The following is a 27,778-nucleotide window of genomic DNA, read 5'->3' as shown; positions in this document are numbered from 1 at the left end:
CATCTGCAATCCGACCCCACCACCAAAGACATCTTTCCCTCCCCACCTTTATCTGCTTTCCGGAGGGACAACTCTCTCCGTGACTCCCTTGTCCGCTCCACACTCCCCTCCAGCTCCACCACACCCGGCACTTTTCCCTGCAACCGCAGGAAGTGCTACACCTGCCCCCATACCTCCTCCCTCACCCCCATCCCAGGCCCCAAGGAGACTTTCCACATCAAGCAGATGTTCACCTGCACATCTGCCAATGTGGTATACTGCATCCGCTGTACCCGGTGTGGCTTCCTCTACATCGGGGAAACCAAGCGGAGGCTCGGGGACCGCTTTGCAGAGCACCTACGCTCGGTTCGCAATAAACAACTGCACCTCCCAGTCGCAAACCATTTCAACTCCCCCTCCCATTCCTCAGACAACATGTCCATCCTGGGCCTCCTGCAGTGCCACAACGATGCCACCCGAAGGTTACAGGAACAGCAACTCATATTCCGCTTGGGAACCCTGCAGCCCAATGGTATCAATGTGGATTTCACAAGTTTCAAAATCTCCCCTCCCCCTACCGCATCCCAAAACCAGTCCAGCTCGTCCCTGCCTCCCTAACCTGTTCTTCCTCCCACCTATCCCCTCCTCCCACCTAAGCCGCACCTCCATCCCCTACCGACCAACCTCATCCCGCCCCCTTGACCTGTCCGTCCTCACTGGACTGACCTATCCCCTTCCTAACTCCCCACCTACACTCACCTTTACTGGCCCCATCCCCGCCTCTTCGACCTGTTTGTTTCCTCTCCACCTATCCTCTCCTCTATCCATCTTCTATCCGCCTCCCACTCTCTCCCTATTTATTTCAGAACCCCCTTCCCTTCCCCCTTTTCTGATGAAGGGTCTCGGCCCGAAACGTCAGCCTCTCTGCTCCTATGATGCTGCTTGGCCTGATGTGTTCATCCAGCCCTGCACCTTGTTGTCTCGGATTCTCCAGCATCTGCAGTTCCTACTATCTCTGATTCAACACACAGTTGGACTGTACGCAGAACATTATAAACATTTTTTTTTTGTCCAGTAATGTATGGAAAAAAAAGATAGATTGGTTTTGCAGGGCGTTCAGAGGCTTTTTGCAAGATTTATCCAGAACATTGTTATATTTTCTTATGAGGAATGGATGTGTTGATTTAGCCTACATTGATTGCAGTTCGGAAAAATGAATGGTGATCTTATTTTAAAAATGCTACAATTCTGGAGAGTTTGGGAGGGAAAATATGGATTGTTTAGTTCCTTTCCTGGGAGAGTCTAAAGAAAGCGTGCATTATCTCATATTAAAAGTTAAAACTGTGAGACGGCATGGTGGCTAAATGGTTCGCACTGCTGCTTCACGACGCGAGGTACTTTTGTTCGATTCCACTCTCGGATGACTGTCTGCGTGGAGTTTGGACATTCCCTTCGTGCCTCTGTTTCGTCCCACAAAGACGTGCAGGTTGGGTGGATCGGCTTTGTTAAATTGCCCATAGTTTCTAGGATGGAACACTTACTTACCGGATGGGGGTCTGGTTGAAATGCTCTTCAGAGATTCGCTGGGGACTCGATAGGCCGAATAGCCTGCTTCCACACTATAGGGGTTCTATGACAATTATGAATAGGAATTTCATCTCTCAGATGATGGCAAATCTCAGGAATTGCTTACTGCAAAGGGCTATGGACGTTGTTCTTCCAGTAAATTAAAAGCAGTAGGAGAGTCAAGATTCACTGGAAAGAGCAGGAACGTGAAGTTAAGGGTGAAAAAAATCAGCTGCGATCTCATTAAATGGCAGACTGGAATTGGATAGCTGAACGGTTCTTCTCTGCATGTGCCTTATGGCCTTATAAACAACTATATGACATTTTATAAGAACCATGCAGACAAACCATGCTATCTTTTGTGAACCATTTCATACAAATTAGTTGTTTTTTTTAAGGAATTCTTATTATACGGGGTTTTGATATCTAGGGCATGATTGCTCCAAGCCATAGTTACGGTGAATATGAGAAGTTGTTCATACAGAAAATCATAGATTGGGCTCAGAATGAGAGTAGAATTACAACATGGATAATAGAGTGAAATTATCTATTAACTTTTCTAAAATGAAAGAAAACATAATCGTTTCATATTTCCATCAAATTTATTTCAACTGAAGGCAAGCATAATACCATGGAAAAATTAAGGTGCAGACGTGATTCTAAGCTAAGACATATGTACAAATGGCATGGTGTAATGCTTGGCAGTTGTTTTATAATCCAGTGTTTTATTTTATTGCACAGGAATTTGTGAGAATTATTCACAAAGTGTTTAGAGAATTAAGCATGTATGATTTTCCAATTAATTACAATTGTTTCCACCCAGCATGCTAGAGTCTAGTATTCCACTAATTTTAAAAATATTGTTTCTTTTCGCACGGTAGTATTTGATTTCTCCAAGTGACCAAGGAACATAGCATGCATTATATTTATTTATTTTTGTCATCTACATCAGGTGCAAGCAAATTCCCTGTTTGGAATGTTAACAGAACTGATGTGTCTAAACGTTTATGTAAGGAAAAACAATTTAAGCAAAATTTGCCGTGTCATGCTGAAAATCGCCATTTGCATTTAATCACCAGTGTATAGATCTGTTTCTCTTTATTTTAAATAATCTCTTTTGAAATTGTCACCAATTTCTTATCTTGAATATATTGAGATGCAATTAGAGAAATATTGTTTGAAGTTCAATTGCTGACACTTAGCAGTCAATACTTCATAGAGCATATGAAAATTTTGTGTAAATTGTCATATCTTTATACCTGTTTAGTCGTTTACCAGAAAGACCAATTTGTCACAAACTTATGGACTCAACTATTAACGTTAAATTTATCAAATATTTAAATTTTCTTTTCTGGTAAAGGAGGGGCTTCCTCTAATCCATATGCAAACATTCCCTTCCTTATAATAGTAAAGGTACAGACAACATTTACTGTGCATTTCCGTTCAGCATGCGCTTGAGAAAAGTAAAATATATTAGATAGGTGACCAGTAGCTATCAACTTGAACTAACTCTTATATGCAGCACTATCTCGGAATGTGGAAACAGTCTTATGGAGAATGAATGGTTACAAGGAGTTAAATGACCCTCCATTAGCTGGTAGAAATTAAACTCACTTCGAAAGTTATTCCAGTTGCATTATTTTTGGACTATTAATCATGCGACCTACATAAAGTTCTGGGGATCCAGTTGGAATTTGAATTAAATGAAACTGGAATTAAAAGTTGAACTATGACCGTGAAACCATTGTCGCTTCTTTGAGAAAGAAAAACAGCAAGTATTTCTCAAACATAGAAGAATTTATTAAACACATTTTTTTGCAAAACCTTTAGCGTTATCTACATTACCTGCCAGGTTTCCCCAAACCATTTTCCAAGTGGAAGAAAACTGTGGCTTTCAAGTAAATTGAAGCATCGAAAGTCAACTTTGTAAAAGGCGCACCTATGAAATGGCTGCTGAATGAAACAGAAAAAGAAATGATTAGAAGTTCAATGTAAGTTTAAGATCATTATGGAAGTGATTACTTTGGCGACAGAAGCTATGATGCACCGATGTAAACCCTGACCAAACTAAACCAACCAGAATCCAATGAAACTGCAACATATTGTTTATCATGCGATTGCAAGATCCTCATCATACATGGTTGTTCAGACTGAATCGTCCATTCCTTACTCAGAGCCGTACTCTAGCCAAACATATTTGCAGCTGCTAATCTGAGCCTATGAGAAACTTGTCAAAAGAAATTCAATGTGTTTTTTTTAATGTAGGCAGGTTACACGTGTCTCAAATGTCCTGTAACAGTATAACGTTGTCACGTGAGACGTTATTAAACATTACTCTTTCTGAAATAACTGTTCTCTGAAATTCCACACTGTGAATAAATGACCAGTACAAGCACAGAAGTACAATGCATGGAAGAAGATCATATGGCGTATTACGTCGATCCAAGAGGTAAAGGACATATTAAACCTAATTGTCGTTTTGGACTCTTAATTGGGAGCCTTGTAGATTTCACAAAGAAATATATATCCCATGTTTTATTTAGATGCTATGGATGTTTCTCTCTTTACGCACTTTCAGGTCATGAGTTCAAGGCACATTCCACCCGGTATACCACAATTCATCTCTAAAACTTGTGTCTCTTACACTAAATTACGTGTTCTGGCTACATATCCTTCAGTTGAATGCAATGAGGACTTTAAACCCACTTTACCATTGCTCTTTCTAATTTTATACCGTTCAATTAAATCTTGTTTCCTCCTGTTCTGTTTCAAAGTCAATGGCCACAACCGATCTTATTTTGCCTAATGAGAATGTCCTAGAGCAAGCAGCAAAGCAAGATTCCTCGTCCTTCGTGTTATTATGTAAGTGTGTATGCGTATGTCTGTATGTGTGTGTGTGTGTGTGTGTGTACATATGCGCACGCACACACACACACATACACACACATACACACACATAGTATGATCCACAGGTTACTCCAGCTGTTGTGTATAATAGTTATTTTCTGTATATCTAAAGTAACCTAGTAACTCTTAGATTCTATATCTCACCTAAAAGCAAGCAGTAATTGGTCTTTTTTGACTTCTCCAGCTACTTTTGTAGATTTTTTGGCATGCACACCTTAAACATAAATAACTTATGTTTTTCAGTAATTTAAATACATCTGCGTATTCTCTCATTCTTGGATTCCTCCAAAATGAAATACTGTGTATTTTACGAACTTGATTTGCCAATATCACATTTACTTCACTAGATCCTTGATATCTCATTTCAATCTGCAGCTGTGATCCTCACAATTCGCAACACGATTACTTCTTTTGCGTGTCATCATCAAACCTCTTAAATTCTCTTCATTGTAATTCCAAATCGTTGATATACATGATATAAAGCATGGAAAGATTATTGAAGTCATTAGTATTCCACTGGAAACACGTTTCCAGTAGCATATCTTTAATTGATAATTACCTTTCTTTTGTCCTTCATCTAAAGAACGTTATGTTTCCATGGATTGGGATTTTTTTTTTTAAGTAATAGTCTACCATTTAGAAATTTTTGAAATCCTTTCTAAAATCGGTATAGTTTATATCAAATGAATCAGACTCCACTAGGACTCTTGTTAGCTCCGCAAACATTTTAACCATGTTAGACAAGATGTTCATTTGAGAAAGCTATGATAATTGCATTTGATGAATTTCTGATTTTTAGTGCTGAATCATACTTTCTCTAATGACTACCCCACGGACTTGTTGATTGTGTTATAATTACTGGCCTGTCATTTTCTCACTTTTAAATTAGCTTTGAATGTCAATGCCACAGCAGCCTTCCCGTACCCAGTCACCATAAAGAATTGTAAAATGATTACCACTGTTTATGAAATCTCTTCTCTCGAAGACATAAGATATTGAACTAAATGCTTAGCAGGACAGAACAAATATTCCTAAAAGTAGACTTGACGTTGAAACTTCTCTGTTTACAGCCATGAGAACTAGGAGCCAAAGAACAGATTTCGAATAAAGATGGCACAATTTTATATGAACATGAGATGCTGTCTTGTTGGGAAATCTTCGGTATGGAGGTGCATCAAGGAAAACGAAAAAAACCTGCTTAATTCCCAGTCCAGGCAAGTAGGTACTGATTTGACAAGACTCTGCCATGATGACACAGCCATGCTTGGGAGTCTTTGTGAGCCATTAGGTGCAATTCGTGTATACATTCATTTTGCCCATGTCGAACAGTTTGCTGAGTATTTATGCATGCATATGCTGGCACCTACGTTTAACTCACTGTGGATCCGGCTCTTGAGCTTAACTAAGTTTCAGATGTAACTCTTAGCACAGCCTGGGTCATACAATTAAATATTTCCCACAGCAGAATCTCTTACAATGGTGATTATAATTTTCTGAGACTTGTGAGCACAGACTGCCTAATCATGAACATTATATTCCATGTGTGAATCGTGAATGATATGTGTTATTTGACAGTGCCACCAGTCATAGGTATTTATAGACTACACTTTAAAAATCACTGGAATGCTTTGTCTCATTACTCTTCTGAGGGATTGAAAAGATATTTTTAGCTGGACGACAGCATCTTTTTAATGGAGAAAACGACTTTAGGCTTTCCTGCCCAGTAACAGCGTGCGAGTTCTCGCTTCATCTATTGTTTAGCATTTTGAGATATTCCTCTTGCAATGTAATGTGAGGTAGCTTGGACACCACTGGGGTCAAAAGCTTCAACGTATCCTTTTCACGATAATTCACTATATTTGAGGGTTCATTTGATCAGACTATCTGTTGCCGGAAAATATTGTTATGCCCAATCTCCACATCTGGCTAAAACGATCACTAGATTGCTCGTGCACTTTTCACGAGGTTTAAAAAAATTGTTGTATATAATGGGCCAAAGGGCTAAAAGTTAATGATGCTGTTCGACAGTTGAATGAGAAAATAGATTGAATAGTATGGGAAAATAGGCTGGGAAAGTTAATCATGATACTTAGCAAGCCGTATAGCCTTGAATGAGTACTGTGAACATTCCTTTACGGGCTGAAGATGACACCTGCAGCTTGTTTTTCTGTACCTCTTTTGTGTTCTAGCAAGCGGTTTTGACTTCTGTATCTGCTTTTTCTGCGCTGTTTGTTTGTTACACTGTATAAGAGAGAGAGAGAGAGAGAGTTTACTTACGAGAGTTGGACTTCACCTCAGACTGGGTTCACGAAAGGTGCAAGGACAAACGTCAGCTGTCGATTGAGGGGTCCCTGACGGGCAGAACTGTGTGAGGCTTATTGTTTCTTTCCTCTATTTTTTATTTTATTCTTCTTATTTACTTAATAAATATTCCTTTATTTTTTCGTTTTTCGTCATTACTCAATAAATGTTCATATTTAAGCAAATTGTTGTTGATGAGCCTTCTCTCAACTACATTTAACCGAAACTGAAAAGAACTACTGGATGCATTCTGTGATCCAAGACAGTTGCGGCCATGGTTTGAAATATTTCGGTTTTGGTGTCTATCTTCATCAATCAATTAGAACCTACTTACATTGCCTGAGAACTAAGATCGATGATTAACTGTTCCTGCTCAATCTCCACGCTAATTGTGTTCCAACAAAAAAAAATGTCCTTTTCATAGTGTTTAAAAATGTTCCTTCCTCGTTCTTCTTTATCGGTTGCCTTGCTATTTGTCATGTTTCTTTAGCTTTTCCTATTGCAATTGGAGAGAAAGAGAGAGAGAATTTGCACCTTACTCTTTGCTCTTTGTCACAATCGTTCTTGCATCCTAGTTCTAATGAGTGCAAAACGATAAGTTTCAACATCAACTCTCATTTTAGAAATCTCATAGAATCGATTCACTTCATTAGTGGGAACTTATCCAAATTCAAATTTTTTAAAGACTTTCAAACAACCTGTCAAACTACATTAAATTGCACGAGCAGATCACACTCCTCTTCCCTGATTAGCTTGTGTGCATCTTCACGTCATGTTATTCTTTTATATACATCCGTTTCCTCTGGATTTTACTTGTTTCCTTTTCTCTCAAATACATTCTTGCTGTGAGAAGTTAGTTTCAAATTTGCTGCTAAATTTCTTAATGCCCATTTAGGTCTTCTGATATTTAAAATCTCAGAAACTTTTCTTTGTTGTTCCCTCCTTATCCGTTCTTTTAAATTGCTTCGCATTTACGCTTTTCTTAGTTAAATAGCCTTTTTTCCCCATTAAGGGAATATTGTTACATTGAAGCTTTTTGTTGGGGTTGTCATTTGGCTTGACAGTTCGTTTGCAAAGCAGTGTAATATCAACAGCGTGGATTCAATTCCCGCACTATTGAGCTTACCACGAAGGATTCTCCTTCTCCGCTATTCCCCTCAGCTGAAGTTTGGTAGCACTTCGGTTAAATTAACACCAGTCGTCTCTCTCTAATGAGAGAGAACAGCCCAACGGTGTAGTAAGAATATGGCGACTTAACTTCATCAGTTCATTAAATCCATTCAACTAATATTTCACTCATCTATGTTCAACTGCCACGTTCTAGATCATGCAGACTTAGATGTTGCTTCTGTAACCGATGTCTCAAGCTTTAGAAGTGTCCCCGCCACTTTATCTTACTTTGCACCTTAAAACTCTGCTGCAAAGCTGCATGTTTCATCAAGTTTAACTGATTGACTAATACCCGCTTACTTAGCTGTCTTCCAAAACTTATTTTCTTATGGTCCTGGAAGATCATATGGATGTTTAATTATGTTAAATTTGCAATAGAAATGTATCTTCATTCTTTTGAGCTTCTGTGCTTCCTCTAACTCCTAATCCTGCTTTTTTTTTGTGCCTTCCACTTTCGACTGTTTGTCTCTCCCTTCCAAATCTTCTGCAGGGCTCTCCTTCTTCTGTCAACCTAACAAAGGTCTTTATAACCATACCAGTGAAGCTCCCTGCGAAGTGTATGAGAAAAAAATCAGCGGAATGTCGAAGTGCCTCCTTGTGTTCATGACATCATCTGGATTGATGTTGCTACTTTACATAAAAAGCAAAGCTTCCAGCTGTATTAATAGTTACAAAGTGACAGTTTTTTTTTTCTGAGCTTGCCAGGGCAATTACCCACATAAGAATGAATGAGGTTATTGTACAGATATTCCACTTTTTGTCCTACCAGTAACTGTACACCGTCTTCCAAACGTATACTCTGAGAAAATGAAATTCTTAAGCCCATTCGCAGTACTAGTAATATCATAATACAATTTAGTAATCAACATATTTTACATCAATGACACGTGCGAAACAGTGCCAAACGTGGAGAAGCGATGACAAAAAATGTTGAATTAATAAGTTTTTTAAATGACGGCTACCCTTGTATTACCGTGTTGGCTTTTCATAGCACCACCTGCATAGCATTCTTTCTCTAACTCCTATGTGATTTTATATACATGATTTAGGGTGTAACTATGCAAGGTGAAGTTACTGAAAGAAATGACAAGCACATGTAACATAAAATTAGTAATAATATGATATGCTGTCTTTTTTTTTAATTCTCCTGTCTAAAGGTATTAAAAGGCCGAGGCACTTACTTAACATAAATCATATCCAATAGATGCTGGCATAATCCATTTGTTTATTCGAGGCTGATCCACAAGGCACTAAGATCGTGTTGGATCTTTTGTATGCAATGGACGTTTCCATTCTCTGTCGTGATTTCTTGTTCCTTTCATCATACCCCAATAACTCTTGATCTTTGCCAGGGTTATAGTCAATGGCCGAACATTTACAACTGTCTGAGGCAGAAAATTCAAAAGATTCACAATCCTTTGAGCGAAGAATGTTCAGCTCGATTCTATCCTAAAATAACTGAATTACTTTAGGAGCAAGAATCCCCAGCTCTTTGCTTTCCAGCAGCACTCACGGAATCTTTCTGCTAACATACAATAAACTCATTTACAGTTAAATCTTCAAATAAATAGTTGCGTTTAGTTCAGAATTTCACCATATTTCTGAAAAATGTACACACAGCAAAAAAGTAGAACTCAAACACATTAGAGTGCAAGTTCACGACCCATCAAAGTCTCACAAGTATTATGTTGTCAATTCATTGGAATTAATCCATGTGACAATTTGTCCTTTCTCAATTAATTTCATCCAGTAATAATTTGGACTGTTAGCCCCACATTAATAATATTCACGTAACGAATTTTTTTTTTTGATTATCGCTTCTACTTTATAACCTTAGCTATAGTTCCAAGATCGTGGCGTGTAACAGCTACCGAAACATTACAACTATCTACTTTCAAGAAAAGTTACACCTTCCATCAATGCTACTTACACTATCCAAAGGAGGAATTGCAGAAAATTGAACGTACATGTATATCTTTACCAATATCATAAGCTCCAGTTCTTGGAAAAGCAAATTCTATCGGGTTCCTTGAAGCTCGATTTCAATACCTAATTTGGAACCCATAATATTGCTAATCATCCTTGAATGATCATAATCCTGCCGTTCACTTTCTAACAGCATTACAGTACATCTTCAGCACACGGAATGTTGAGATTCAGAAATAAGTATCGCCAACTCATTATGACAACAGAGACAGGCAACGAAACATCAAGTCGGTATACCTAAAAAAAAGAATCATTATTACAGTCACCATTGGGCAAAGGAGAAAATCTTTTAGCACAAGAAAACGCGCAACCAGCAGTAAAGCATAGTAGCTGTTATACAAAAACTCATATAGATAACTGATTTCAATAAATTACCATGGATATCAAAAGCAGCTAGAAATCATAGAATCCCCACAGTGTGGAAACAGGCCCTTCAGCCAAACAATTCCACACCGGACCTCAGAGCATCCTACCTAGACCTATCCCCCAGTAACCCACCTATGCTATACACCCCTGAACATTATCAGTCTCCTTTAAAGCAGGAATGGGTCTTGCAGAAATTGTGCTTATTGATGGCCAGTGACATAGGGACAAAATCAATGAAATGTGTGCTTATACAAACACATGCATATACACAGACACACACACACATGAAATAACTTCCCACTCCTCCACTTCAAGGCCGCAATTTCCTCCTCTCTATTCTCGCAAGCACTGGCCACGAATGTTAGCATTGTCCCTAAAACACTTACTGCCCTGTGTTAAAAAAAAGGAAACTGCACTTCTGACGTTACATACATAGGCTGAAAACTTGGCTTTCTAAATTTGAAAATATTGAAGACAGTAACTTTCATAAACATGCAAAACCATACAGTAGTACTTTTTACCAAGTTTAAATTGTATGACAGTATGTCATAATTAATTTAATTAAAGAGTTATAATGAAATAACTAAAAAGACAACAGTTTCAGGCAGGCAGGACCGATTAAATCCAGCAACAGATTAGATTCAGAAGATCCCCACATCCACATTCTCTCAGGAGTGCAACATGCTGTCCTTACAAAGGCAGATCCCTCAAGAGACACTGCAACATGGCTGTCTGTTCTCTATTTGCGGGCAGCTAGGACACAAATGAATGAATTTCCACCACTCCCCACATGTTGTGAAGAGAAAATAATTTCAAAACGTCAAACTGTTGCTGTTCTGTGTTCCTGAAGCATATTAGGCCTTCTACTGAAATGATTGGCTTTAACAATGCTTCACTGGCATGAAATGGATGAAGGAGAGCATTTCTTTTTCTGTATATCTAAACTCAGAGACATTTGGTGGGGGAAATGGTTGTCATGATTTGAAACTTGTATTTTTGCTAAACTCTAATCTAATAAAGCTTCTGTTGCTCTTCTTAAAGAATCCTGTCAGATATGGAATTAAAATGCCTTTTATAGAGTTGAGGTTATTTCAAGGTGATTTGCAATATTGCCTAAAGCTGCACTTTAAAATTTCTGCTAGCGAATTTCGCACCTTCCTACGAAGGCAGAGCATTGGTTATTTAAGCTGGTTTTCCTGAAAATTTGCTCAAAATTCATTTATAAATAAAACCAAACAAAAACCACAACACAAAATGAAGGAACAGCACCCGAATTTCCATTTGCACATCACAACTTTCGGGGCTCAAAATTGTTTTCAACAATATCAATGCATCAACTCTACCGCTATCTTGATTATGCATCCTCCCCATCACCACCACTCTCCCTTCCCCATCACAGCTTGCAATAACAATAACATGACGCACCAGGATACCTTTATTCTTTGGCAATATCCAGTAAGTGTTTCCCTGTCTATGGCTGATCACCTCCACAGGAACGATCAGCTGATTGAAGTAATGGATCCATACCTCACAGCATTGCAAAGAGTTGACTTTGTAGCCATTGGTGGTGGTCTTATAACTCTCCTCGGGTACTGATGTGTTGCTTATTAAATCGGTTCATACGTTCCATTAGCGGTGCTGGCTGGATATACTGGATAATGATAATGGATTGTGATATGCCCACTGGATCCTAATACCAAGTGTAAATTGCTGTACTGCTTTTTCTATAAATTGTGACACATTATCAGTTGGTATTTGTATTGGCTACTCGTATTGTAAAATCAGAGTCTGTGATCCCTTTATTGCACTTTCTGGGTTTGCTCTCTCAAAATGCTATTTGATTGCCGGGCCCAAATAGATATACATAACAGACAAAATATATTGATACCGTTGTTGCAACTGTAAATGTTCATTTTGGTCGAATTGAGGAGCTGACCTGGTCCTGTGCCTAAACAAGTTCATGCTAAATGGTTCATCTGCAAGGGAAATTGTTTCACTTTTCTGCAAGTATTGTAGTTCTCCATTATTGCATGGATTAAGCCATGTGCCAGTGGGATCCATCGTTCCACCTTCCATTGTTTAGTGCCTGAGTTACGCAAAAGTCCAGACTTGGCTTGCGCATATGTGTCTAACTGTTTGAGCTCTTCTTCTGTAGTTAACTGAGACGTGTATATCTTTGGAAGTCTATCAGTTTGACCGTTATTTATAGCCACTTAAGAGATACACGTGGTATGGGTATCAAGATGGAATAGAGTGATCAACTGACATTCTGTTTCTTGCCAAGTTTTCTTCCATGATAGTTGCCCCGAAAATGTTTTTTTTTTAATTTTCATTTCATATATCACCCAATTATTGCATTGTTATTTCGTCATCCAAGCGGTCATATAGTTGGCAATGGTCCAGGAATAGGTGAAGACATGCACTACTCTGGATTCTGCTTCTAGGGTGAGGGCTATGGCTGCTAGCTACACAAATTAACTGGATTCACACATACCTTGCTTTTTTTTATTACCACATTCATCTTTTTCTTAAACACTACACTTGCCAGTGACGCTTGCTGTTATGGTATGTTGTGGAGCTATGAGTAAACCAAGCACATTTTGTGTCGGAGAGCAATAGTAGGAACTGCAGATGCTGGAGAATCTGAGATAACAAGGTGCAGAGCTGGATGAACACAGCAGGCCAAGGAGCATCAGAGGAGCAGGAAGGCTGACGTTTTGGGCCTAGACCCTTCTTCCATATAAAATTTATACTACACTTTACCGGCAAGTTCAGAATAGTGTCCGTTAGTGGGAATGCTCCTGTATGATTGAAATAACTGGGAAAATTTTCAGGGAAACTTGAAACTCCTTCTATTCACTTGGATGGCCTGGCTGCAATGTACCATTTTCATTTTATTGTGGAACTTTGTTCAACTTGTCCCACCTTGTTGGTAGCAACTTCAACTGTCAAAATAAGGGATTCTGGCATAATATTATTTTATCAGATCGAATCAGTTTCTGCTTAATTTCTACCAGGGCCCAGTAACATGTTATTATCTGTTTCTCAAACAGACTATAGTCTATTTGCAGTTTCAGAGAGATTGCAGGACCAAAACCCTCATGGAGATTGTCTGCATAGCTGATTTTGCCATCGGTTTCAAATTGCTACATTGTCTGTCATGGATACTTGCAATTGTGGTGATTGACTCACAGCATGGGTATCCTGGCACATAGCAGCGCAACTCATCACTTATGCAATTGCCACCTATGCAATTCCAAATAGTCTCTGTTCCTCTGAAATAGCACGTTTTTTATTCTGAGTGACGGTGCAATTGGTTTACAGCAGGACACTCCAATAAGGAATGCGCCTTCACCAATAATCTAACGGCCCCACAAAGCTTTTTGCCATCTCTTTAGTGGTCGGTGTTTACATCTTGCCGATTTTGTTCTTTTTCTACTTTATTAATAATTACATATTCTCTTATGGCTCGTTGCATCCCCACAACAAAAGCACTTTGACTTGGCCCCTAAATTTTCTTGACAGTGTTCTGCTTTTAATCTATGCCATGCAGATACTTACGTCTCACAGATACACTTATACATATGGACAATGTTCACAGTCTATTGTCCTATGGAGATCATAATTCATGGCTGTATCTTTGCACAAGGCTTCCATACTTCAGGGCTCCTCTACAGAGACAGAAACATTGGACGCTGTTGAATCGCATAGTCGAGTTAAAACAGCTCCTAAAAACTCCCCTTTCTTCTGATGAAACATCCTTCCAAGCTCCTGCAATTCTCCGAGAGTGTGGCTCTGCTCAATCCAGTTATGTTGCGAACACTGTTGGCCCAAGCCACTTCGTCTTACTAATTAATAATAAGTACCCTAAGGGTACAGAGTCTCCTTTACTTTCATACTGTCCACTCATACTGCAGCACACAATGATCATATATTTATCTCGATCCCATTTGGCTGTAGATAATAAGATGTGCACTTTCCTCGAATTCAACCTCCACTTATTTTGGTCCGCCTGTTTTTATGTTGGACGGCAGTTAATTTACACGCTATATGTTTCCTTTGTTTTTTTCTTGGCTTAATCCACCATCCCCTATGTAATCCGAGCCAATTACGCCAAAACACCTTTCTGCTGTTCTGCTGCGACCAGCGCAGCAGTCAATTTACCATTTTACCCCTTTAATTCTCGCACATCACGTGGTAGCACAAGGAAACGGGTTAAAAGAATCTATCCATATGGGCAACGTTTTTGGTTAGTTTGTGGAAATCTGTTTCCTCGAGACAGTACTTTCTGGCATGGAGTTGACCCATAGCAGTTAGCTCCAAATCTTTTTCCCAAAGTTGAGGATTTGTACTCAACAAAACGAAATGCTAGAGCCTTGAACCCTTCATTGGAAGAGCATCTCAAGATAGCAAATGCGCACCCCGCTCCCCCCCCCCCCCCCGCCCCCCACCCCGCAACACTCTAAGCCACCCCCAAAGACTTCTTGAATCTTTTGCTCAGATTGTGATGAGTATGCGATTATGTCAAATGTAATGTTAGGCTGAAGTGCCTCCGCTGGTTCATTCAATCTGATGGATACAACAAGTACGAGTGTTTCCAATTTGATGCAGGTTGTTAGAAAGTGAGAGAGAGAGATAAAGAGTTAGAGGGAGACAAAGAGAGGGAGAGAGAGAGTGGTACACTTTCTCAGCTTATACCAATTTGGACATAGATTGAAACATATTAGCTGGAACAATTAGGTACATTTAAACAAGTGACTCTTACATCCTTTCTCCTGTCATGGACTCCTCAATGAAGGCTGGCAATTGGAACTTGATCTCAATTTCCACAAATCTGTTCGAAATTTCAGTCCAATGGTAAATTCCAGTGAACTGTCAAAAGTCCTCAACATGAATAGTATACTGGATTTGATTTCACGTCCCGAATTTCCCCTCTCTAAGTACTTTTCCTCTGCACAAAAACAAGTCCAGTTATCGCTGCAAAATGACAGTCCATCTTCTTGCAAAAAATTCCATTCTCACGTACTTTTCAACTCTCCACCACTTGCTTGTCATTATGTACAATGAGTGCTTAATAATCTGATTTGGAGATATTATTTTTCCATTCATACATGACATCGCTCTCCATCACCCACCTTGATAGCTTCATACTAAATCACCAAGGTTTTACATAATCACGTACATCAGATTTGCTATTTGCAAACGGATTAGACAAGTGACAAATTAACAAGTTATTGTACAGGTTGATAAAGCAAGGAACAAAGCGAAGTTACTGCTCAAGCTTTCAGTTGCTGCTTCACCTAGGTAAAATAGATTGATTATAAGTTACCTGAATGATAAGTTTGGTTCATTCTTAACTGACTACGGTGCTTTCAATCACAGCAATATGTCCTTCATGCTTACTCATTTCATGGACATTAATTTGATATCCACACCCCCTGCCCCCGACCAAATCGTTAATTTTACTTTAATTTTACCCATATTATTTTGGTTCTTTTCAAGCTCGTTTCTATGTGGATTAGGTGTCAGTGTCTTATCATTTCAATTATGTCTTCCTACGCTTCCCGGCCTCGATAGCTATTTTATCCATTAGGAGTACATATGGAAAGGGATCGGTATATAACGCAGGGCAAGAGTTATAGCTGGGGGAAAGGCAATTATGAGGCGATGAGGCAAGATTTAAGATGCATAGGATGGAGAAGGAAACTGCAGGGGCTGGGCACAATTGAAATGTGGAACTTGTTCAAGGAACAGCTACTGCGTGTCCTTGAGAAGTATGTACCTGTCAGGCAGGGAGGAAGTAGTCGAGCGAGGGAACCGTGGTTTACTAAAGAAGTTGAATCTCTTGTCAAGAGGAAGAAGGAGGCTTATGTAGAGATGAGGCGTGAAGGCTCAGTGAGGGCGCTTGAGAGTTACAAGTTAGCTGGGAAGGACCTAAAGAGAGAGCTAAGAAGAGCCAGGAGGGGACATGAGAAGTCTTTAGCAGGTAGGATCAAGGAAAACCCGAAAGCTTTCAATAGGTATGTCAGGAATAAAAGAATGACTAGAGTAAGATTGGGGCCGGTCAAGGACAGTAGTGGGAAGTTGTGCGTGGAGTCCGAAGAGATAGGAGAGATGCTAAATGAATATTTTTCGTCAGTATTCACACAGGAAAAAGACAATGTAGTCGAGGAGAATACTGAGATACAGTCTATTAGACTAGACGGGATTGAGGTTCATAAGGAGGAGGTGTTAGCAATTCTGGAAGGTGTGAAAATAGATAAGTCCCCTGGGCCGGATGGGATTTATCCTAGGATTCTCTGGGACGCTAGAGAGGAGATTGCAGAGCCTTTGGCTTTGATCTTTATGTCGTCATTGTCTTCAGGAATAGTGCCAGAAGACTGGAGACGAGCAAATGTTGTCCCCTTGTTCAAGAAGGGGAGTAGAGACAACCCTGGTAATTATAGACCAGTGAGCCTTACTTCGGTTGTGGGTAAAGTGTTGGAAAGGATTATAAGAGATAGGATTTATAATCATCTAGAAAGGAATAATTTGATTAGGGATAGTCAACACGGTTTTGTGAAGGGTCGGTCGTGCCTCACAAACCTTGTTGAGTTCTTCGAGAAGGTGACCAAACAGGTGGATGAGAGTAAAGCAGTTGATGTGGTGTATTTGGATTTCAGTAAAGCGTTTGATAAGGTTCCCAATGGTAGGCTATTGCAGAAAATTCGGAGGCATGGGATTGAGGGTGATTTAGCGGTTTGGATCAGAAATTGGCTAGCTGTAAGAAGACAGAGGGTGGTGGTTGATGGGAAATGTTCATCCTGGAGTTCAGTTACTAGTGGTGTACCTCAAGGATCTGTTTTGGGGCCACTGCTGTTTGTCATTTTTATAAATGACCTGGATGAGGGCGTAGAAGGATGGGTTAGTAAATTTGCAGATGACACCAAAGTCGGTGGAGTTGTGGATAGTGCGGAAGGATGTTGCAGGTTACAGAGGGACATAGATAAGCTGCAGAGCTGGGCTGAGAGGTGGTAAATGGAGTTTAATGCGGAAAAGTGTGAGGTGATTCACTTTGGAAGGAATAACAGGAATACAGAGTACTGGGCTAATGGTAAGATTCTTGGTAATGTGGATGAGCAGAAAGATCTCGGTGTCCATGTGCATAGATCACTGAAAGTTGCCACCCAGGTTGATAGGGTTGTTAAGAAGGCGTACAGTATGTTAGGTTTTATTGGTAGAGGGATTGAGTTTCGGAGCCATGAGGTCATGTTGCAGCTGTACAAAACTCTGGTGCGGCCGCACTTGGAGACTTGCATACAGTTCTGGTCACCGCATTATAAGAAGGATGTGGAAACATTGGAAAGGGTGCAGAGGAGATTTACCAGGATGTTGCCTGGCATGGAGGGAAGGTCTTATGAGGAAAGGCTGAGGGTCTTGAGGCTGTTTCCGTTAGAGAGAAGAAGGTTAAGAGGTGACTTGATAGAGACATACAAGATGATCAGAGGATTAGATAGGGTGGACAGTGGGAGCCTTTTTCCTCGGATGCTGATGGCTAGCACGAGGGGACATAGCTTTAAATTGAGGGGTGATAGATATAGGACAGATGTCAGAGGTAGGTTCTTTACTCAGAGAGTAGTAAGGGCGTGGAATGCCCTGCCTGCAAAAATAGTAGACTCGCCCACTTTAAGGGCATTTAAATGGTCATTGGATAAACATATGGATGATAATGGAATAGTTTAGGTTAGATGGGCTTCAGATTGGTTTCACAGGTCGGCGCAACATCGAGGGCCGAAGGGCCTGTACTGCGCTGTAATGTTCTATGTTCTATGTTCTATGTTCTATGTTCTATATCTGAGACCCGTTCTTGTTTTCATTCATTCGTAGAACATCTGCATCGCTGGCTGGCCTGCATTCATTCCCTGGCCATAGCTGTTCTTAAAAAGATGGTAGTGAGCTGCCTTCTTGAGCCACTGCAATCCATGTGCCGTGGGTTCAAAGCCATTAGGGAAGAAATTCCAGGATTGCAACCAGACAATATTGGAGGAATGAGGATATATTTATATGTCAGAACATTGAATGACTTATAGAGGAAAATGAAGGTAGTTGGTTTTGTTCCCATGATTCTGCTGACCTTTTCATTCTGTACGGAAGTGTTCACGAGCTTGGAAAGTGTTGTCTATAGATCTGTGGTAATTTTTTGTAATGCTTCTTGTAGATAGTGTACACTGTTGCTGCTCAGCATCGGTGGTGGAAGGAGTAGATATTTGTGGATTTCGTATCAATCAAGAGGGTTGCTTTATCCTGTATGGTGTCAAGCTTCTTCAGTCTTCTTGAGGCTGCAACTATCCAAGCTCGTGGGGAGTACTCCACCACACTCCAGATGATGGACAGGCTGTGCAGAGTCAGGAGTTATGTTGCTCACTTCGTATTCACTGCCTTGATATTGGCACCAGGGACCAAAATGCTGAAACAGTCTAGGTGGAAACAACAAAACAAAAGCAAGGGAAGAATCTCCTGGGTCAGAGTAATTTACAGGTCGCTGAACATTAATTCCGAAGTAGAGCATAGAATAAACTAAGAAATAATTGGGGTTATTAGAAGGGCATAATGATAATCTTGGGTGATTTGAACATGCATGTTGACTGGATTAATCAACTTGGCGACTGTAGCCTGAAATAAAATTTCACAGAGTGTATGAGGATTTCTTTCTTAGAGTAATATGACATGGAGCCAAACAGAATACTGGTTACTTTAGATTTGGTATTATGTAGCGAAGAGGATTGATAAAAAGGATTGTTGTGAAGAAACCTCTTGGAAGGAGTAGCCATAACATTGTGGAGTTTCAAATCTATATTGAAAGAGTAGCATACAAGAGGTAAATATTGGACAAAGTCAATTTTACCGTGTGAGAACGGAGTTGGCCCATATAGACTAGGTAAAAAATATTAAAGGCAGGCCAGTTGAAGAACAGTGTCAAATGATTAAGGAGATAATAAATGCCTCTCCATTAATGGACATTTCTGAGAGTAAGAGGAACTGTTAAAAGGTGAATAATCATCCAGGGCATAACAACGATATCAAAAATAACATAATGGAAAAAACAAGGACATGTCGTAGTGCAAAAGTTAGTGGCACTCTGGAGGATTGGGACAACTTTAAACGTCAGCAAAGGATTACTAAAAACAAAATCAAAAGAGCTAAGAGTGAACTATGATAGGAAATTAGCAGAAAGCATTAACTTTGATACCAAAAGCTTCTGGAAATATAGAAAATATATAAAAATAAAGAGGATATTGAAAGTAAATGTTGATCCTTTGAGGGACGAAAATGGCGAGGTAAGAATGGGAAACTCAGAAATGGCAGGGGCACGAAACCAATAATTTGTGTCTGTTTTCAAAGTGGAAGATAAGAATTTATTCCCCAAAACAGCCTACAGACGAACGTGGAGAAATTTGTACAAGTAGGGAGAAGGTATGAAGCAAAACCGCTGGGATGAAGTACAGATATGGGAAGGCGATGACCTAGTGGTACTATCGCTGGATTGTTAATCCTGAGACCCAAATAACTTCTGGGGATACTGGTTCCAATCCTGCCACGGCAGATGGTGAAATTTGAATTCAATAAATATCTGGAATTAAGAGTCGAATGATGACCGTGAATCCGGGGGTGGGGGAGGAGCCATCTAGTTCACTAATGTCCTTCCATGAAGGAAACTGCCATCCTTAACTAGTCTGGACTACATGTGACTCTAGACGCACTGCAATGTGGTTGACTCTTAACTGCCCAATGGGCAATTAGTAATGAGCAATGAATTCTGCCTAGGCAGCGATTCCCCCATCTCATGATTTTTTAAAAAATGTTTACAGGCTTTAGTGGCCTGCAGAATTGTGCATGAAAAGAGATGGCTGCAAAGCTGGTGGATGTGTTATTTATGATTTTCCAAAATCCCCTAGATTCTGGAAAGGTACCAGTGGACTGGTAATATAAAACAGTACAGCACGGGAACAACCCCTTAGGCCCATCTTATCTGTGCTGGCCATGACTGCATGCTAAACTAATCTCATTTGCTTGCACATGATCGTTATTCCTCTTTTCCCTTTATGCTCATCTGTGTATCTGAATGCTTCTTAAATGTTACTATTGTATCGACTTCTAACACTTCCCCTGGCAGGGCGTTCCAGATACCTACGACCTCTGTGTAACAAAAAAGCTTGCCTCTCATATCTCCTTTAAACTTCATCCTCTTTCTCCTTGTCGTGTTTGATATTTCCACGCTGTAGAAAAACATTCCAACCACCCATCCTATCCATGTCCTTCATAATTTTATATACTTCTGTCAGTGGCCCCTCAGTCTCTGATGCTCTAGCGAAAACTATCCAAGTTATATTTTATGCTATAAACTTCAATCAAGGCAACATCCTGATAATCTCTTTTTCACCCTACCCAAACCCCGCAAATCCTGCTTATAGTGTAGCGACCAGAACTGACTACAATGCACTCTCCTAATGTGGCCTAGATAAAGGTTTATATATCAGCAACATGACTTGATAAATTTTATATTGCTCCACGGATGAAGGGAAGCATTCCATACTCCTTCTTTGTTACCCTATTCACTTTTGTATTCAGGAACTATGGATTTGCATCCTAAGGTCACTTTATAAATCAATAGCCCTAAGGGTCATGCGATTCATTGTGCACTATCCTCTTGCATGTGACCTCCCAAATATATTTCTGTATCCAACTTGCCAAATCACCTTGGATCCCATTTGACTTGGAGTCATGTAAATGTGACAACCTTATTCAAAAAAGGAGATTGGAAAAAATCATGGGAAAGTATAGACCAGTTATTTTAAATTGATTTGATTTGGTTATTGTCACAAATACCGAGATACAGACAAAAGTATTGTTTTGGCTGCTATGCAGGAAAGTCACACCTTTCATAAGTACATCAGTGTAATAGAACAGAATGCATTTTGTAGTGTTACAGCTGCAGAGAAATTGAAGAGAAAGATCAACTTTAATTTCTAAGAGGTCCATTCTAAAGTCTGATAACAGGGGGGAAGAAGTTGTTAATGAATAAGTTAACATATGCTTTCAAACCTCTGTATTTCCTGTCCGACGGAAAAGGGTGGAAGAGAGGAAAACCGGAGCAGGAGCTGTCTTTGATTATGTTAGCTGCTTTCCCGAGGCAGCGGGAAGTACAGAGGGAGTTCAATGGATAGAAAGTTAGTTTGCATGATGGATTGGGTTACATTCACACCTCTCTGTAATTTCTTGCAGTCTTAGATAAAATAGTTGCCAAGCTGTGATGTATTCGGTTAGAATTATCTTTATGTTGTATCTGTAAGAAAAACTAAGAATCTTTGATGTCACGCTGAATTTCCTTAACCTTCCGAGAAAGTAGAAAATTTGTTTTCTTAGAACAAAGAACAATACAGTACAGGAGCAGGCCATTCAGCCCTCCAACCCTGCACCGACACATGTTGCCCTTCCATACTAAAACTGTCTTCATTTACAAGATCCGTATTCCTCTATTTCCTTCGTATTCATGTATTCATCTGTGTGTTTCTTGAATGGCTGCTATTATGTCTGCTTCCACCATGTCCTCTGAAAGCAAGTTCTAGGCTGTGTAAAAAACTTGCTCTGCAAATCTCGTTAAATCTCTACCACCAACCCCCACCCCGCATCTTGAACCTGTGTCACCTAGTAATTGACAACCCTCCTCCTTGGGAAAAAGCCTCATAATTTCCATTATATCCATGTCATTCACAATCTCAGAAATGTCTACCAGGGCTCCCCTCAACCTCCTCCCTTCTAGTGAAAAGAAACCCAGTCTGTCCAACCTATCTTCATAGCCAAATTGCCCATATCAGGCAATATCCTTGTAACCCTTTTTTGTACCCTTTCCGAAGCATCCACATCGTTCTGGTAGTATGGTGTCCAGAACTGTACACAATATTCCAAGCGTGTTCTAACTAGCGTTCTATAAAGCTGCAACGCAATTTGCCTATGTTTATACTCAATGCACCTTTGGATAAATGCAAGCATGCCATAAGGATTTGTTTTTTTTTTGCTACCTTATCTACCGACACTGTCATCTGTGGGCCTGCACATCCAGACCTCTCAAGTCTGTAGATTTGTCAATTGTCCTTGACCTTCCAAAATGGATCACCTCACATTTTGAAATTCATCTGCAACTTTTCTGCCCATGCCTCCAACTGATCTATATCCTGCTGTATTCTCTGACAGTCCTCCGCACTATCCACATTCTTTGTACTGTCCGCAAACTTACTAATTAGACCAGCCATGCTTTCCTCCAAATTATTTATGTTGACACGAACAGCAGAAGTCTCAGGACTAATGCCTGCGGATCAATATTCACAACTCTCCATTCTGAAAAGCATTCTTCCAACGCTACCCTCTGTCTCCTATGACTAATCCAGTTCTGTATCCGTCTTGCCAGCTCATCTCTGATTCCATGTGACTTCACCTTTTGCACCAGTCTGCTATCAGGGACCCTGTCAAAGGCTTTACTGAAGTCCATGTAGACAACATGAACCGCTTTTCCCTCATCAATCATCTTTGTCACCTTTTCAAAAAATCTCAATCAAGTTACTGAGGCACGACTTCTCTCGCACAAAATCATGCTGTCTATTGCTAATGAATCAATTGCCTTCGAAAAGCTTATAGATCTTGTCCCTGAGACTCTTTTTTCAATAATTTCCCTACGACTGATGTGAGACACACAGGACTATAATTTCCTGCTAGACTTCTTGAACAATGGAAAAACACTGACAATTCTCCAATCCTCTGAGGGGGAATCTTATTGAGGTATATAAAATGCTAAAGGTGATTGATAAGTTGGATGTTGAACAGATGTTCATCCTTGATGAGCAATTTCAAACAAGAAATCGGAGATAAAGAGTGAGAAGATATAGTTTCAATACTGAGATAAGGAGTAACTACTTATCTCAAAAGGTTGTGAAGCTGTGGAATTCACTGCCCTAGAGTTCAGTTGATGCACAATTAATCAACAGATTCACGAAAGAAGTATGTATGTTTTTGATAAAATGCGGGGTAAAGAGTCATGGGGAGCAGGAAGGCAAGTGGAGTTGAGACCAGGGTAAGAACAGGCATGATCATGCTAAATTGCGAAGTGGACTGGAATTGCCTATTTCCAGTCTTATTTCCTATGTTCCCATGTTCCTATGTTAACCTCTGACATGCTGTTTTAGCCATTGTGTCCAAGTGAAGAGTCGACTTGAGCCAAGTATTTCAATAGTGGGGGATTCAGTGACGGCAAAATCATTGAATGTTAAGGGCGGTGGCTAGCTTGTCTGTCAATGGAGATCGCGATTGCTCGTACTTGTGTGGCGCAAATATTAATTGCTGTCTGTCAGCCGAAGCCTGGATATTGTCTAATTATTATTGCAATTGAACAGAGACTGTATCTTCGGTGCATTTTTTGCGCTGCATTCTGTCATGTTAGTTATTTCAGATGTAACAACCGTTTTTGCACACTGATATTGACATCCCAAGATCACGGCACAAATTCTTACTTTCAGGCAATCTTTTCGAAAAATCAAAAAAATTGCTGGAGGATTCCTATAAATTCAGCTCACCTGATCCCAATATTCTGGGTGGTACCGAAATCGTCGAATTCAGTTCCATTTTCCTATTTTTTTTTTGTTTGAAAAAGGCGCATTGGCAAGGGCTCACGTATTTCTAAGGGAAGCTGTTAATTATTGAATTCTAACGACACTTTAATTTCATCGGATACGTTCCATTCCACTCCGTTTAAGGATGATGCTTGTGTTACTTTCCTCCCTTTTTTATTTTAAGTTTGGTCCCCATTGCTTATCGTTGTATCTCATTCAGGAAGTCTGGAGAAACCCTACTTTCCATTTATTAAAAAGCGGGTATTCATAATGGCTTTGAAAATGATAGACAAACATTACTACCGTATGGTATCAAGCTTTAGCAATCTTTTACTTGTTTGGTCTCATACAGAATGTACACACAATTTTCTCAAATGTAACTTGTTACCTTAAACTCGACTTTTTTCTAAAAAAAAAGTATCCCGAATTCAGAATTGGTAACAAGATATTCGGGGGTTTCTTCTGTGTACAGTCCCATCAGTGTTTTTAGGTTGACAGGTTTCATGAATGATTAATTAAATGCTTCCCAAACAATGTTTCTTTGTTTTTATCATAGTTGCTGCAAATTAAATGCCTTAACCGTTTCTTTTTCCCTCTTTCTCTCTCTCTATTCACTCTTGTTTTAAGTTAAAATTTAGGGATTTAAACGTATTTACCACTTAAAGTTCAATTGAATTCTCCATTCCATATTTGATGACCAACTAGTTTCTAGTAATTTTATCAACCCCAATTCAGAAACACTTATACCTAGGCCTGGTGGTTTTAAACATTATCCTTATTTTGAAGATTCAAGTGATCGCTGTGTGTTCAGAGTTCCCCTCTTTTCAAAGTCTTTGTCTCTACATGACTTCCAGCTCACTGGCTGTGTTTCAAAACTGAATCATTAAAAAAAACTAGCAAAATCCCCTGTGGCTCTGGAAGACGTCCTGCACGTTAACAATGTCCAAATATATCTGTAAATTTAGAACACCAGCGTTTAGTCCTTGCCCAAAATCACACACCCCATCATACAGAAGGTACTTTAGAATATTTAAAACGATTAGCAGAAAAAGTTAACTCTACTGGGTAAAGACATGGCAGGGCCATATTCACTAGGTGATGTCATGTACTTTCATATATTGTGACTATGGCTTTATCAGGGATATTTTTGTCCCATCTGTTTTTTGAAAAGAGAATTTAAGGCAGAGGTTACAAGCTGTCTATTCAAATTAAATAAAGTAAACTGCTTGTGAGACCTCTTTTTAAGTTGGAAAAATATAAGAAAGCTTGAGTGAGTGAAGTCAGGCTCCCATAGAACAAAGGTTTTAGTTTAGCTTTCAGGTCATTGTTGGGGTTTTGTGGAAGCTGCCAAATCTCTCTCACAACCAGAATTTTCTCTCTCTGCTGCCAGAAGCGCATGTGATAAAATCTATTTTATTGATTTTGCCGTTAACAAGGGTGTGTTTATGATATGTTGTTATATTAGAACAGTTGTTGCTTAGTGATGAAATTATCTATTATTCTATTATGTTTTCCAATAGATTTAAAATTATACTGATTTTTCTTTCTTCTGTTTGTATTTAATTGTAGGGTGAGAATAGAGTTTGTTTTTTTTCAAAGCCATGTAGTGTAACTAATCGAATTACATCTAGAATACAACACCTTGTACTTGCCTTTGAATAAGGTAAAAGTCTCTATGGAGACTAACTCCTTGATTTATTTGAAGAGGTGTTGGTCTGGTCCATAATAATATCCATTTTTAAAAGCTATTGACATCTTCTGAAAAAATATATTATCTTAAAGACAGCCTTTTCTAATTCTTTCTTTTAAGACCACCTCCAAAAATGTCAAATATACAGACAAAGCATTTCGCATACAAAATTCTGAGCTCTAATCGGGTATCTTCTAAAAAGTTTATCTATGTATTGAGAACAAGTTATATTATTTGTTCACAGCATCTTTTCTACAGCAGCCTCTTTTAGAAAACATGCTTTCTGAACTTTCCAATACAATAATATTTGAAAATTTTTACACCTATTTTACTTTCAGACTATATTTTTTGTACTGATTTCAGTCGAATGTAAGGTATTCTTTCTTTGTAACTTGCATGGGAACCCTCTATGAGTTCAATTCAATTTTCCCAGAGGGCTTTGTTCTTTTCTAATTTCTCTTTGGGCAAGGGATTTGTTGCACTCTTGCTTAACTCACCAAAGGATCCTATGACTTTGTTCACCCTTTGCGGTCCAAGGTGTCATTGCACACTTGATTTGGCTCACAACACCGCGATGGAACAGTTAGGGAAATATTGTCAACTACATTCTAAAGGTAGCCTGTCTTGTCTTGCAAGATAACAATCCCAGACGCAGACTGTTCATAGATTTCTGTCCGGCGTGACTTCATTTTTTTTACATATATATCAAGGGAAAAGTACATTTCACTGTTGATTTTCTCAGATTTTAGAACACATCATTGCATAACACTACTGAAGGAGAATTACCTTTCCAAAATCCCAACTGTGCCTATATTACATACCAACAATTAACACCAACAAAAACAATTAGGATAAGCAAAGCGTATCACCCAGAATTAAATATTCACCCATATTTTAAAACAACATTTGAAAATTCACCCTGGCCATAAAACTAAATTCCAAATATAATAATTAAATCATAAACGTTCTGAAATTCATTACTTAAAAAGGGATAGCTCTTCCAATTACATTCAACACACAGTACAGCTTTTTAAATGAAGAGGAAATTTGCTATGCCATTTACTTGATGTTTTCCTTTCTTAAATTGGCTTCTGTATTACTGATATTAATTGTATGATTTTACTGTTTTACAAAATCTTTGAAGGAGAAATTTCAAATAAATTAATTACAAGTAGTGCAAATAAGTAATTCGTAGCATTTCTTTTTGTTTTAGACAGTAACTTAAAGCTACATCAAGTTAAGCATACATGTTCCAAACCGATACAAACACGCAATGTCTTTTCACACCTCTCTCTCTCCCTCTCTCTCTCACTCTCGCTCACTCTCACTCACTATTCCAATCTCATTTGCAGTAAGAGAGAGAGATGTTAAATTAGTATTTTGTTCAATGATTTACATTCCAAAACCATCACATATTGTACAGGTTCAAAATATGCCACTCACAGAGCTCTGTCTCGCAGGACTTCTTGTGCTGCACTGAGTTAACTCTCAACTGTTCACAAGGCCTTGACAATGCCCCGTAGCCTCATACAACTAATTCATTATCTTCCAACCTCTTGTATGTCGTCGACTTTCCTCTAAAGAGAACAAATATCACTGGTAGGTATACCATCTATTATGGACGTTGTCTAATCCTGCTTTCAATGATTTTTGTTTCCCTCTATTTTCACTTTCCACCTTTGCCTGGCATTCTTTTTACTCCACTTCCGGCATAACTGGAGTCTTAGCTCAGCCTTTTACAATATCCGCTAATTGTTCTAGCAGCATTGTAACTTCACCTCTTGGTCTTCCTTGTTCTAGCCTCAGCAGCGTGCATTGCGATTCGGCCAGTCCACTATCAAGAGCCGATTCGCCTTTTGAGCAATGAAAGCTTCATTGTACAGTCACTGGGAATTGTTATTTATGGAGTGTTTTTTCTACCAGGGTGCCTTATTCTTCTTGAACATTTTGCTCGACCGTGCTCACTGTGCCAAATGTAACGTTAGTTGAGCATTACTTAACCTGGTTCTTTAAGGTCTAATCACAACGAATGCAAAAAGAAAAGTGCACTTTTATGTCAAGCAGATTCATTAGCTTATTTTCCTTAAATATGTTAGAACAAATGGTTATTCACTTAAATTAATTTAGGCATCTGCAAACTAATGATGGTATCTACTTGCTTAAAAGTATTTCA

Source organism: Rhincodon typus, chromosome 35 (assembly GCF_021869965.1).
Source record: "Rhincodon typus isolate 14 chromosome 35, sRhiTyp1.1, whole genome shotgun sequence".
In the NCBI taxonomy this organism is placed as follows: domain Eukaryota; kingdom Metazoa; phylum Chordata; class Chondrichthyes; order Orectolobiformes; family Rhincodontidae; genus Rhincodon; species Rhincodon typus.
This window is presented reverse-complemented; position numbering follows the sequence as displayed.